The sequence below is a fragment of the Falco punctatus genome, assembly GCF_963210335.1.
Source record: "Falco punctatus genome assembly, chromosome: 10".
Classification (NCBI taxonomy): Eukaryota; Metazoa; Chordata; class Aves; order Falconiformes; family Falconidae; genus Falco; species Falco punctatus.
Genome location: NC_137590.1, coordinates 25,335,749 through 25,350,013, shown reverse-complemented (window position 1 = coordinate 25,350,013; position 14,265 = coordinate 25,335,749).

The following is a 14,265-nucleotide window of genomic DNA, read 5'->3' as shown; positions in this document are numbered from 1 at the left end:
CTTTTTAAAATACAAATACTCCTGGCAAGAAAGTGTTGATGAATTTAATGCTAGGCTGGATCCCTAAAAGGGGAGAATGAAGTATCATTTGAAGATGAATTGCTAAAAAACACAAAACAATGATAGCTTTATACTTTCTTTGGAATGTTTTCCCACCTGTTTCCCTTCCTCTGTTTTTTCTGTTTTTCTTTTAAAGCCCAACCTTCCTATTCTATCTCCTTGCCCACAAGTAGACATTATGCTTACTTTTCTGATTTGGTCCTCTTAGGGAAGTCGGAAGCCTGGACCATAAAATTAGAGCCTCTGAAGAATAATGTTTGTGTATAATTCTCCATATTTTAAGCTCACAGAGCATCTTATCAACCTGAAGTTCAGCTGCTTATTCAGACCGCAGCCAAAGCTCTCTGTAGGATTTAAGAAAGTGCAGCCCAACAGTTTGAGTTCAGAGAGCAGCATGTTACAGCCACCCCTACCCAGGGATGCTCCTACTCATGGGAGCATGGATTTCTCACCTGGATGCTAGGACTGAGGTGGAAATGTCCCTGAACCGCAGCAGTCACACTGGCTATGGAAAGAGAATGACAATTTGAAAGTGTTACGTTGGCTTGTGTTTTAAAGGCTTGGTGTATGAATGCAAACGTTTTTTATTATTTCTTGGAAGATAAATGCAACTTTATAGACAGTTGTCCAGCTGCCCTTTCTTATGTTTGAGAAATAATTGGGTTTAATGTTTTAATAGGGCCTCAATAGCCTTTTGTTATTTACTGACTTGATTAGCCATTATTTCCTCCAAAGAATCTCACAAATGAATTTGAAGAAAGTGTGTGCTGCTCTAACAATGGATTGCTTTCAAGACTATCTCAAGGAACTTTCTTCCCTTCCAGAGAATGAATCATAGTCATTCTGTAGTGTACTGTTGGACAGATACGTGAAGTGCTGTTTGCTTGAAAGCTTTCCCAAAGTGAGGAATGGTCTTAGGACCACAATATCATCAGATAGAAATACTATAATGTTACAGAGGCTCAGATTAGTATTAATATAATAAACCCAGACACTGTCCCCTTCAAAAACAGAGAGAAAAACAACAGCATGTATGCACCATTTGCTTTTAATCACAGAGACACACTGAACATGTTCAAAATGCCAATAGTTTTATAAATTGCTACGCAGTTTACTACTCTCTTCTCTACTTCTTTCCCTTAAGAGATGAAATCCACAGCAGCAGTATGACAAAGATACATTAAATCAGTCAGTGGACCCGTGAAGAGAGAAACTCCATCTTTCTGCAGTAACAACAGAAATTCAAAGTAGGTTCCTGAAATAAAGAAATGTCTCTGACTCTAACAGCAGCATTCCCTTTGCATCTTCTGTAAATCAAAACAAGTCCAGAGTACTGAAGATTTTTATGTCCAGGACTATATTTTCAAGTTCTTCTGTATGTTTCTGATAAATTAACTTTTCATTATACCTCAACTTGTGCAACCACTTCACATGAAAACTGAAATCCAAAGAAACCTCAGCAGGGTTCACCTTTTTTAATGCTCGTTTATTAATTTTAATAACAAAATGTTTTTAATTTTCTAAACCTCTTTTGAGGTTTCTTATTCTCTCATAAATAGAACCACATACTCTTTCATTTTTCTTCTGTAGGATCCAACATCCTTTTGTTTTCATACCAAATCTCCTGGTTTTCAGAGATGATGCCCTATGGCTGTTATTACCAAAATACTTAGTTTTGAGCTGGCTGCAACTGTATGTGTTGTATGAACTGTATCGCTGCAGAATTGCTGCTGCAATTACACCGTAGATGCAGCTTGTATTTAGCAAGGCAAGCTTCCATCGTAGTATAGAATCATAGAATCATTTAAGCTGGAAATAAACCTTTAAGATCATCAAGTCCAATTATTATATTTACAGCCATTACAGTGGTCTCTTTTTGAGAAACTGAGTATGGTCGGGTTGCTCTTGCAGGTTATGTTAGTAAAAATGAATGTTAATAGAAATATTGGAATGTACAAATAACATTTTTATTAATGTGAAAATGCTTTCTTGTTCACATCAGGCAGAAGCAGCTCTGATCTGAACGTTGTCAGGATGTAAAGAATAAGAACTAACTTGGTTAAAGTAGTTTTTGTTAATATTGAAGACAATGTCACCTTCTCAAGCTGTTGATGATATTCCAAAGTATTCATTGCTTGGAGGCTGTGTGGGCACTGGTCTGCTGGTGGGAGGTGGTGACTGCTTTTGCATCACTTGATTTTGTGTTTGTTGGGTTTAGTATAGTGTCTTTATCTCAGCCCACGAGGTTTTTGTCATTTTTTCACTTGCAGTTCTCTCCCCCATCCCACTGGGTGGATGTGAATACGAGCAGCTGGGTGGCGGCTGAATTGCTGGCTGGGGTCAGCTTACCACAGCGCATTTCAGATGTGGTACAGCAGAAGAATATAAGCCATTCCAACTTAAATTCCCTTAGACTTGCTTAACTTTACCTCTGAATTTGACCTAGTGTTTTCACGTTATTTTATTTTATTTAGTCCTAAAGCAGGAGGTTGCATTTTGCCGTCCTAAATTCCATATGGTTACCTATTCATATTTCACACAACAGGCTGCCAGGCAACATGAAGGTGGTGTTCAAATGGCTTTTTTATCCCTTGAGGGTCTAATGGTATTTTGAAATGTGAACTCTGTAATGTTATATACTAGTATTTTATTTAATTTCTGTTATTGTATAGCACTTCAAGAATGCCTTCCATGGTAGAAATAGACTCTTCTACTATGCAGTATAAAATATTGTGCCTTTAAAAATAAAAACTGAGAATAAATAAATTAAAAAAAAAGGCAAGTTGGTGTGTTTTTTTAGCATAGTGATATGATATGGTGCAGGGCATGGATCACATGTATCTAACAATGATATTGGGAACACAGTCCATGACAAATATTTCCTTCTTTACTAGTCTGTAAAGACTGCCACTAATTGTTAACTGTGAAAATCCCACACTGAAAATCTGTGACCTTCAGGGTAGACTCAAACAAGAAACTTTTTAGGCTGGACTGTCTTTTCAAATTTGTTTATTCTGTCAAAAAATTGTAACTCCTTCTAAATTCCTTAAGTTTACAAAGTATTGGTATTTTTACATTTTCCTTTCATAAACAGATTTTTTTTACTGTAGGAAATAGCAGGAATGCTCATTAATTTGGGGATGAACTGGGAAAGCAGTACACTTAGAGATATTCCAGAACCGCATTTTAGAAACTTCCTTGTCCATTAAAAAAGAACATAATTTCTATCATTATATAATTCAGAGTCTTCAGAGTGAAGACAGCAAATACTCTTCTTGCACCCAGAGAACAGACTTTTATCTACAGTAAGTGACCCTTCAAAGGACAAGAGGAGAGAGAGAAAAGACCATGTAGGGGACAATCCTCTGTTGCTGTAGCAGAGAGAACTGGACATGTTACCATATATTTCTCACCTAGGATTGTAGTGCAGTGATGACCAAAACCTAATTACAGAGAATGCAGAACCCAGAACAAGTTTTTGCCTTTAAAAAAATTTCGCTGAACCAATGGGAGCTGCATTGGCTGAGTGTTACTTCGTGCTATAGCATTAGTTGCTGTTTTCCTGTTAATTGCTCTTTTCCTCTTAATATCAAAAAGGATTGATGTCAGAAGGTATATTATCCTCTTTACTACAATTACATTCTTCTACCACTGTCTGTTCAATAAACGAAATAATGGTAACTTGAAATAAAGAATAGTATGTCATGAAAGTTAATTCAGCTGTACCCATACACGTGTACAGGAACTTTCATTGAATGGTAAAAGGGCATCTCAATAGCAAGAAACACCAAATTTTGCAGGACTGAAACCTCGTATCAGACTCAAAAAAACAGCTAAAATCTTGGTTCCTGGGTCATCAACGGTGTCTATAAGCACAAAAGCATGAATACAACCAACATTGCAATAAATTTAGTTTTGACTGAATCACTTTTAAAGTAAATGTTGGAGTTGATTTGAGAAATTCACTGTTCATATAGTATTGAAATTACAAAATATGGAGCCTGATGATATTTTTATTTTTTTTATTTTCATTCAGGACTGATTTCTCTGATTTGGAAGGTGGAAATACCTTGCACAAGAAATTCTGTCCTCCTTGTGGACTGAAAGCTTCTCACAGACTCTCTTGGAGTAGACCTCTGCAGCTATGAACCAGAAAGCAGTAAAAATAGTTCCATGTGGAAATGGAGTTGGCTACCAAAATGGGCGGTTTGTATTGAGCAAGGTGTTCCCCTTGGAAGGTAACCATCCCCACGGTCAACTGTAACCACCAGTCTCTGCTGCTACCCACTCCCTCCTTGTGTATTTTTCCACATTCTTATACATGCTCTGTAAAACTTTAGCAACTTAAATACTTGCACTATTACTAATAAGACCACTAAGGGGAAATACATGATCAGTATTAAAGAGCTTACCACCTCATTCCTCTTGGGATGTAAAGAAGCCCAGACTATGAAACATCTCAGGGAACCATGCCTGTGGGGGGCTAACCTATCACCCAGGGTGTCATGACTTGGCTTTCTTGGGGAAGGAGCCGCAGATTTAATCTGTAAACACTAGTAATTCTATGGGATTGTCCAGGAACAGACCTATAGGTATTGCAAAGGTGGCTCTCGGTAACTTTAAGCTGTTTCTTGGTGGCCGAGTGTCTCTAATCAGTGAAGTCTATTTCCTGATTGCTCATCGTAATCACTGGTTTCATGGATTTAAAAGTAATCTAAGAAACTCATCGTAAAGCAGTTCAGGGGTGTCCATCTGAATACTGAGCAACTTATGAGAAGTATGACTTGTCCCATGCTTTTCAACAGAATATTTGAACGCTAGAGAGTATGTCAGCTAAAGCTAAAGCTGTAGCAACCATGTCAAGCATGCGTGCTTCTCCCTGTTTGTTAAATATAGAGACAGATATTGAGACGAGTGGGAAAAGCACTGCAACAGCTAGTTCTTGAACATCTGCAAGTTGATGGAAACACAGAATTTAACTTCTTGTCAACGATAGTCCAGGACGCTGTCTTGGGCTGTGAATGAGCAGTAGAAACAGGCAGGAGAGGCATGTGAAGAACAAGCTAAAATCCACAATGCTGCTGAAGGGATGACTGTAATGGACTCTGCAGGTAAAAAGACAATCTCTGTTAACTTTTTTTTGGTGAAACTACATATAGATTGTTTTTCATACAGCTACAGTATTTTATTATAGAACTGAAAGAATACGCTTTCCAAATAAATACTTAAAACTATCTTCAGAAATCCTTTACCCTGATTTCCACTTCCTTACAAAAAATATAATGCTATTCAAAAAGATATTAACATTGAACAAACATGCTGTTTATTTGTATATTTTAATAGGCTCTTTGTAGTTTAATCTTTTCTTGAAAAGTACCTCTTTTGCACTAAGAAAGAATTGCACTATGTATAGATATTACTTTGAAATGTTTGTAGAAAGTTAATGGGAATGCACCTGTAAGGCCAGAATTCTACACCGTCCAGAGCAATGATGTGCCTAATTTGAGAGCATAATTAATGTCACTGTATGTACAAATTATACTAGTTGCTGCCTAACTGACCATTACTTTTACAAATTTTTAATCTATGTACACAACTGCAGTCATTGCGCAGGTTAATTAAAAATCAGACTTGGTGTAAAGGTTATATTAAATAAATATCAGACTACTTAAAAATTATTAATTGATCAGCATTGCATGTAAGATGATATACATTTCCGAGTGAGCTTCTGAAGTATTTTTATGGTATTACTGTTAATCATTTTTATTGCTTACTTGATGCATCCGTTAGTATGTAAAGATTGAGTATTCTTAATACCTTTAAAATAATTGGAAGAAAAAAAGATTTGGATTGTGAATCAATTTTATATATTAGTCAATCAAGAGAATAAGAAAAAAGAAATAAAGATTTGAGATTTGCTCAAAGATGTAACGAATATAAAAAAACATAAAGGAACTTCATGTTAAATTCACAATTATATTTTTATATCATTAATTTTTAGAGGGATGTCAGTCATGGAAATTCAGATGAGAACTACAAGCCTCCCAAAATATTATGCGGTTTATTGAAAGTTTTGAAACTGAACTCATGCAATCAATGCCAGGTATCAGATGCCACAAACAAATGGCTCGAAAGTCAGCAGCTTGCTCCCTACTTCATACAATACCAACTAATTACTTAATTACACTTAAGGCAACATGGATAGACAGTATTGGAGTGGAGAGACCAGTAATGAAGTTTTTCCTTCTATGGTAACTACAAAACTGCTATGCGCAAGAAGAATAGTCCTTTTGGGGGTTTGTCTCTTTGTCCTCATTAGTTTTAAATGTGTAATGACCTGTTTTATAGGGGGAGATGAGATTTCTGACCAGCTGTGCTCTGGGTTGGCTTGTAAGATGCTCCTGAGAGTGGGACAACCAGAATCAGCCCCCCCTGCCCCCGACTTCTTCAATGACTATTTTAACAGCTAAGCTACAATGTAGAAATAAAGGACGCAAAGCACCTCCCTTGTTTTTGGATAAAAGTAGTGTGGGTGATTTCTCTTGTGCTCCATTCTGCTGTCCATTCGTGAAAAGGCTGCTCAAAGAGATGCACAGACCTGGGACCTGCTGGGTTTGACGTGGAGATTGGATATTATCTCAGGACTGAAGAAAGCTAAATGGGAAGTTACTTCCATGCACACATTGAAGCTGAATTGTAGGGACTTAAGGAAAAAAAAAAATCACTCCAAAAGATACAACTGGAATTGAATCAAGGACCTACAGAGTGAAGCATCCGGTGTCATGACCCATATGTCACTTCCTTGGTTTATGGGTGACTTCCTTGGCTTTCAGTGCCTTCCATAGGCAATGCTTTTGTTATACACCAAAACATATATCTTGATATTCCTCATGATTTCTGTTGAAGTGCAGTGACAGATGCACACCTGAATTCCTCCTGTAACTCTGAACATCTCCAACAAGTTACTTTTTAACCCGCCACACAATTTCTGCTTCATAGTGATTAGATCCATGCCTATCTCATTGGGTTTTGTTTCTTCTCCCCATTTCTTCTTCCATTTCATAGACAATGTTCATTCCTCTTTTGCCCATCTTTAAGCAGCCTTTACCTTGTTGCAGCTGTATTCTCATCCTCAGATAATCAACCTCTCATAAAAATGATAAAATTCAATAAACTGTGATAATAAAGGGATGATTGTGTGCTAGTTATCACTGTAGCTATAACTGGCAACAGTAGGGTTTCCTGGCACATCATGCTTTCTTCAAAAGCTGCCAAAATCACTTGTTTTTTATGCTTTTACTAGCATATAGATGGGCTAAGAATGTGTACACTTCAGCTAACTTTAATGAGCAGCATAAATGCTAGCATGCTGCTTGGAGAATTAATAGATGGGATAAGATGATAAAACAGATATATCTCTTCTGCAAAGCTATGATGTTGGGAAGAATTGTGATTCACTGTATCAAAAATAAATTCAAAAAAAGAAGTAAATCTAGAAAAGGAAAGCCAAAAATAAAAGAGGGAAAAGAAGTCTGTCTTTTGAGTTTTAGAATGTTGAAAAGTTTGTCTGGCATTGATGTGCTATATAAAATGAATGTAAACACCATTTAGTACTACTTCAAACAAAAAACAGTGGTGTGAATTTCAAATTGTGAATATAACATCTTGCGTGCTTTGAGCTATTTTAAGTGTTACTCTGTATATTAATAGGAGACAGATCCTACAAATGATAAAAGCACATGTGCGATGTATTATTCCACCCTTTTGGAGCAGGAAAAATTTTTTACTTGCATTTCAAGTGCAAATTTTCTCGCATTCTAAAAGAACTTTTGAGACTTCTTAATATCATGTATTATTAAATTTTGAATGCTAGTAATTTTCAAATGAATTCCTTAATTAGATACAAATTCCTGTATTGATGTTCTTTAAAACTTTAGATTAAATTTATTGTATTAGCATTAATAGTGTATGATTTGGTTACTTGAAAGATTCTCTGTTCTTTGTATACCTTGTTATAGGACAAAGAATATAGGTTTAAGATGAGGACATGCAGACTTATCTAGGAGTTTTGCTTAAAACATTCTACAAGAGCTATATAAGCTATGGTTTAAAAATACAAATTCCAGAATTGACCAAACCCTGGAATTTGTGTGATAAAGAGAAGATTCAATGTTTTTCTTTTGACTGTGTGTAATGCAAATTTGGATAATCTTGATGGTTACTTGTTCAGATTTACTAATTTATGTAGTTAAATATTTTTCATTTTTCTTTATGATAAGCATGATGAGAGAAATAGCAGAATTTGGACAATTAGTTCTTCTAATTTGTTTTAAATTTTCTATTTCATTGTTTGTATAACGGTATCACTATAAAAATTGTTAAAGTAAAAACATTGTGATTCAGAATAGAGCATCAAAAATCTAGCTCTGGTCATGCTACAGAGAAATTAAACCTTTTAATCTGCTTCTGTTAATTTTTTAAAGTTTCATTAACACAGGGAGGTATGACATATGATTTTTGATGCTTTTGCATTGTACATACTATTCTGTGTCACACAGTTTTAGACATAACATAAATTATAATTGAATTATAATGCTAGAAAAAAATTATAGATTTAAAAGCTGCCATCTTCATACTGTAAGTAACCACTGCTGTCACTGAAAGTAGTAGATGAATAAATCTGAGTCTTTTAACTTCCCTGTTGTGAAAGCCAAGGTTTTAAAACAATGCTTACCTGGCATTATCATCTCCAATGTTCTATTAAAACAAACAAACAAACAATGGGGAATTACTGCACGTTATGTTTCAGTCTTTTTTCTATTTAACAGAACGATAAGGTAGTAGATTTAGTAGTGTGTTGTTACTGTTAACGCACAAAATCCCTATATTGTGCTTGAATTAAGGTTGTTACGTACATCAGAAATGAAATTCAATCCTATTGAAATGCACGGGATCTTCAAAACCTAAAGAACACAGAAGTTAAAGAATTTGGCTACCAATAATAGTTTTCTTATGATCTATGACACAAATAGCCTCTATGGAACACAAACATATTGCAGGAAATATGCTATATAATTCATAGGCATGGTGTTATTCTGCACCATCTTCTCCTAATAAAATCCGTGATTTTGTGCCAGAACAAACCTATTTCTAAATTACCTCATTGCTCCCTTACTGAGACATATATATGCTGGAGTTTGGAAAGCATTGCTAAAACATTATCCTTTCTGTGAGGTAAACAAAGAAGTATGGTATGTGTGAGTGCGGCCATGGGGTCATTAGCGAGCTGTGACTTGGTGGTAAGGAAGTATACGTAATGCTGCTGGTGTTCAGTTTTCGTTTTCTTGCCTTTGTACTAAGTATAGTATAACCAGAATAACCAAAATGGATGGACAATGAAGTGATTTCAAGGAGGTAAGTACATATATTCTTTTTATCAGACACTTAACAATGGTTTAGGTTCATGTGTATTAGAGAAACCCAGCATCCTCAAGCCCTCCAGACAGATGAAGAACAAAATGGCTGATAAGTTTTATGGAGAGTATGGAGAAAAAAAAAGGTAAGTGTTTTTTTCCTTTGTTAAAGATCCTCACTGTTGTCCATTCTTCAGAGGTTTCCTAGGCAGGTTTAATAATTTCTGGAATTTCCTAGACTTTCACGAAGTAATTTCTGATTCGTCAAAGGCCATCTTCATCTAAAAAACTAAGATTCATGACCTTAACAAAATCCATTCTCAAGGCCCATCAGTCGTTTCAGAAAACATTACTGGAGGCATATATCAAAAGGCAGTCATATTCTGGACCTGATCTTTAAAAAAGAAAATATCTTTTTTTTTCTACAAAGTTGGGTGTTGGGTTTTTGTCTCTATAGTGATTTTTTTCCTTCCTGTAATTAACCAAATAATTATAAAACCTTAGAAGTAGAATGAGCCTTTCACTATACTGGATACAAAAATTTCATTTTCTGTAATTTTAGTTTAATGTAAATGGGTTTCAGTAAAAATCTCACAAAGGCTGTTTACCCAAATTTTCTTGTCTAATTCTTTAAGATTTCAGTGGTGCACCTCCTTTATCTTTTAGCAATAATGGTTCAGACTTGAGGATATTTGCATTCTCATATGCAGCTCAGTTTTAGTACAAAGACCTTTTTCAAACATCCAGAGAGAGAAAAGGGACACTTTACACATCTTTTTTTTTTTTTTTTTTTTTTTTTTTTTTTATCGTGGACTATTCCACAATGTTGCCACCTACAGCTGTGGTATTACTGTTGTTTATTATTGTTATTATCTTCTTCTGTGATGTAACTATTATAACTGAACCTTTTCTTTAAATTGTGATTTATTGACATCCAACATATGAATGAATGGATGAAATACAGTGTAATTTTTTTAAGTAAAGTAGTAAGATCAGAATAAATTCTTTATTTTAACATGTTATAAACTTTGTCTTTGCTTCTCCGAAAATAAAAGAAAAGCAAGTGTAAAAAGAGTGGAAATAAAATCACCCTATCCTGAATGACTTCAGGCAGTTTAAAGATCATAGCTGATTCTTTGTGTACACCCTCTGAAAGCTAACAGGAGTCTGGGTTTCCCGTGGAGAACTTCTTTTTGGCTAAATGGTATGTATTGACTGTGCACCCTTCCTCCTCTGTACAGTGTACAAAGAAGGGATGGGCTCGGAACTGCCCTTGTGTTCAATGTCTGCCCTGTGCATATGCGGCTGCCTCTGGGAATGGAAAAGCAATGAGTAATGATTGCCTTTCCTCAGGGGAAACTCTGAGTCTGTCTCATCTACTCTATGTCAATTTTTATGTAATTTTTAGGAAGGTAATATACCTGAGTCCTTTATTTGCCTGTCAGGTTGGATTGAAATTAGCCGTCAGTTCTGAGTGATGTCACGGGATGGACCAACAGCCAGAAAACCAGACCTATTGCTCTTGCATAAGCCTTATTTCCGTAGGTAACGAGCCTGATTGTCTGATAGTTTTCATTTGTAAGAGTTAGAGCTTTAAGCAGAGGGTACATGTTAATAAGATGGCATAATAATATCTTCATTGCCTTACAGAAGTGTGCAATACTAAAAAAGTAAATGTAATAAAAGTATTTAAAAAAATGCAGATTATTTTTTTTTCCTTCACTTTCAAGTATTTTTAGAAGTCTGCATTATTTCTGGAACTTCTTTAGGGCACTTTCTTTCAATTATTTTTCACTCCTCATCTTTTTAAAAGGTATTTTCCATAACAGCTCTGATCATATTAACTGATTAGTATAATTCTATATAAATCTATTAATGCAATCATTATAAGAAATATAGAGTTATAGAAATACTGTCTGTTTTTTATGAGACATTCGGGAAAAAAGGCAAAGTTATCTCTATCTAGAAAAGAATATATTTTTGACTGATCTAGATGCCACAGAATTCAGAAGGAGAAAGCTACAAAGTTGACAGTCCTCAATTATCCTGTAATGCACTCTTTGTGTATTTAGGGATTTTTGTTGTAAGGTCTTTTGAGGTGTAAGTGTTTTTGCAATTCCAAATTTGTTCGTTCAGTTCAGCATTTGGGCATGGACATTTTTTGACCTAGAGAAGCCTTTGTGCCATGTGAATTTCTGCCAGTACAGATTTTTGGCAAAAAGGATCCCTTAAGAGGCATTGGAAGAATAGCGTTATGTGTGTTGAGGAAATGAACTATTAGAAGTCAAGTTAAATTATGCATTTTCACAAATGAGGTTTAACATTTGGGCTTTGTAAAAACAGAAGAACAGAATTCACTGTAGTCTTTATAAATACATTAGGTAACTCAAGGCAACTGGCAGGCACTCATTAAAGTATAGTAGCTAAACCTCAGTGTGGAAAACCCCAGCAGTTTAAAAAAATATAGTTAAATACAGCTGTGTTTAATACTCTGTACCAAAACGGTTGCATGTAATAGGTACTCTCCTAGGATAATATTAAATAGAAAGCACAGGCAGCATAAAGAAAGTAAATTTAGGTTATTTTCAAGCAATCCCTTATCCAAAAATATTTCTTTGAATAGTGGGAAAAGGCTTGTTGTTGGAGAATAAGACAGAAATTAAACATAATATGGAAAGAAAATTACATAGGCTGGTTTTGCTTTAACATCAAAACAATTTTTTTTGTACATATGAACCCTTGGACTAATTCAGATAGAAATCAGATGGGCAGAGTATTTCTTCCTTTTACTTGATCTGAAGAGAATGATAGCTCTTTGTTTACTAGAGCTTTATATTCCTGAATACTACTTCTTAGTTTTGCCTTACAAATCACTTTTTTAGTATTTCAGTCTCAAAACCTGAAAGATATTATTCCCATCTGAAGGAAATGAATAAAAACCTCTAAAGCAGCTACACGAGCTCACACAAGGAGCCCTATCCAGCCTGTGGTAGTGAAAACCTGTGGAGGATGGACTAAAAAACTCAGGAACAAATGAAACTCATTGCAAATATGCTGTATACAAAGGTATTTTAATCCATTTTGTACGACTCTTCTACATTATAAAATATTTTTCCTGTTATTCAAGTACTTTATCAAGACTTTGATTTTTAAAGACCTCAGCAAGACACTGATCAGATAAATCCAACAGAGGCTATATTATATTATCTGTGGAGGCTGTAACAAGATACTCAAATATACATGCAATTTAGGCATAAACATATTTTGACTGATGAGAAGTCAGGAACTATGACCTTTGCAGAGATTAAAAAATAGTCTCATGGACATGTGTAATGTAAAACAGGCCTGATGGGTTCAGTGCTGTAACTCCTTAGGGTAACTGTCAAAACATGAAAAGAGCATAGAGTGAGGTGCTGTTTACTTTAGAGGCATTTAGAATTTAAAAAGTAATTTTCATTCGTATGGATAAGCAGTCAATATTTTAGCACCTGGTAATGCAGAGGATATGTGGTCAGATCTTCAGATACGGTATTTATAGTAGAACTGGAGATGATTTGGGAGGTTTTTGCCTTCAGAAACATTTTCATCAAAACTGTATTGAAATTACATGGATTATGAAAAACAAAACAACAACTGGTGCTAATAACCTTAATACCATGTAGCTTGTTGATGTGTTATGTAGTTTGTTGATGGTGTTGACATCATGAAATAGGGCCCAACTGAAGAAAACAAGTAATACTGCAAGATCAGACTGCAGAGATTATCTAAACATATGTTGTACAACATAAACTGTGCACGATACATATTTCTATTCTGATTATGGAAGACACAGGAAAACCAGAAATTTTTCAATTGAGCGTTACAGCAGAAATTGCTGTTTTCTCCAGTATGAGATGTGTAAAGATCTAGCCATGAAATATAAATGGAAAATAAAATATCTTAATTTATAAGTAAGCAATCTTTGGACCATCTGTTGGCCTTAATCAACTCCTGTATCAACTGAATTAAATATCACTCAGGAAGATGCCATGGGCTAAGCATATGTACCTTGGCTTTTTTTAAAATACTACCAAAGTATTTAAAATGGATTGTTTTATTTATCTACCAAATCTAAAATCCTGGGAGAGATTTGTGATAATTTAATTCCCTGATTTTTTTGCCGTGTAGAAGATATTAGTTACAATTCAAAAGAAATTTTTCATTATTTTTTAAATTGCCATCACCTGAACAGAGATGTCTGTATGATCAACCAATTGCAAAAAGAATGGTGCTTATCTGAATGTTTATAAACCTGAGCAAGGAACTTACACCTCGGGAAAAATAATTGCAGAGGTAAAGGTACTAAAAAAAAAGAGATCTGACTGTCAAAAGATGTGCCGTGTATAACAGAGCAGGCTGACAAGGGTTTGACTACAGAATCAGTTTTGAACTTTGTTTATAATAAGCTATTCTGTCTATTGCCTATATATTGTATTTATGATATCTATTCTATTGTATATGTGTTTATCATGTAATTAATGCAGAAATGGCCAAAAGTGATTTTCTCAATTACTTTTCTTGGGTTCACCGCTAAGTCTTTCATGTATACAACATATCAGTGTCCCAAAATGAAAAATTACGTAATCGCCAAAACAGCAATGAAAAAAATTAATATCTTCAGCAGTATGATGGTGTGCTGGTTTTGGCTGGGACAGAGTTAATTCCCTTCGCGGTCGCTGGTGCGGGGCCGTGTTTGGGATCCGTGCTGCAAACAGCGCTGGTGGCCAGGGATGCTTTAGCTCACGCCGGGCAG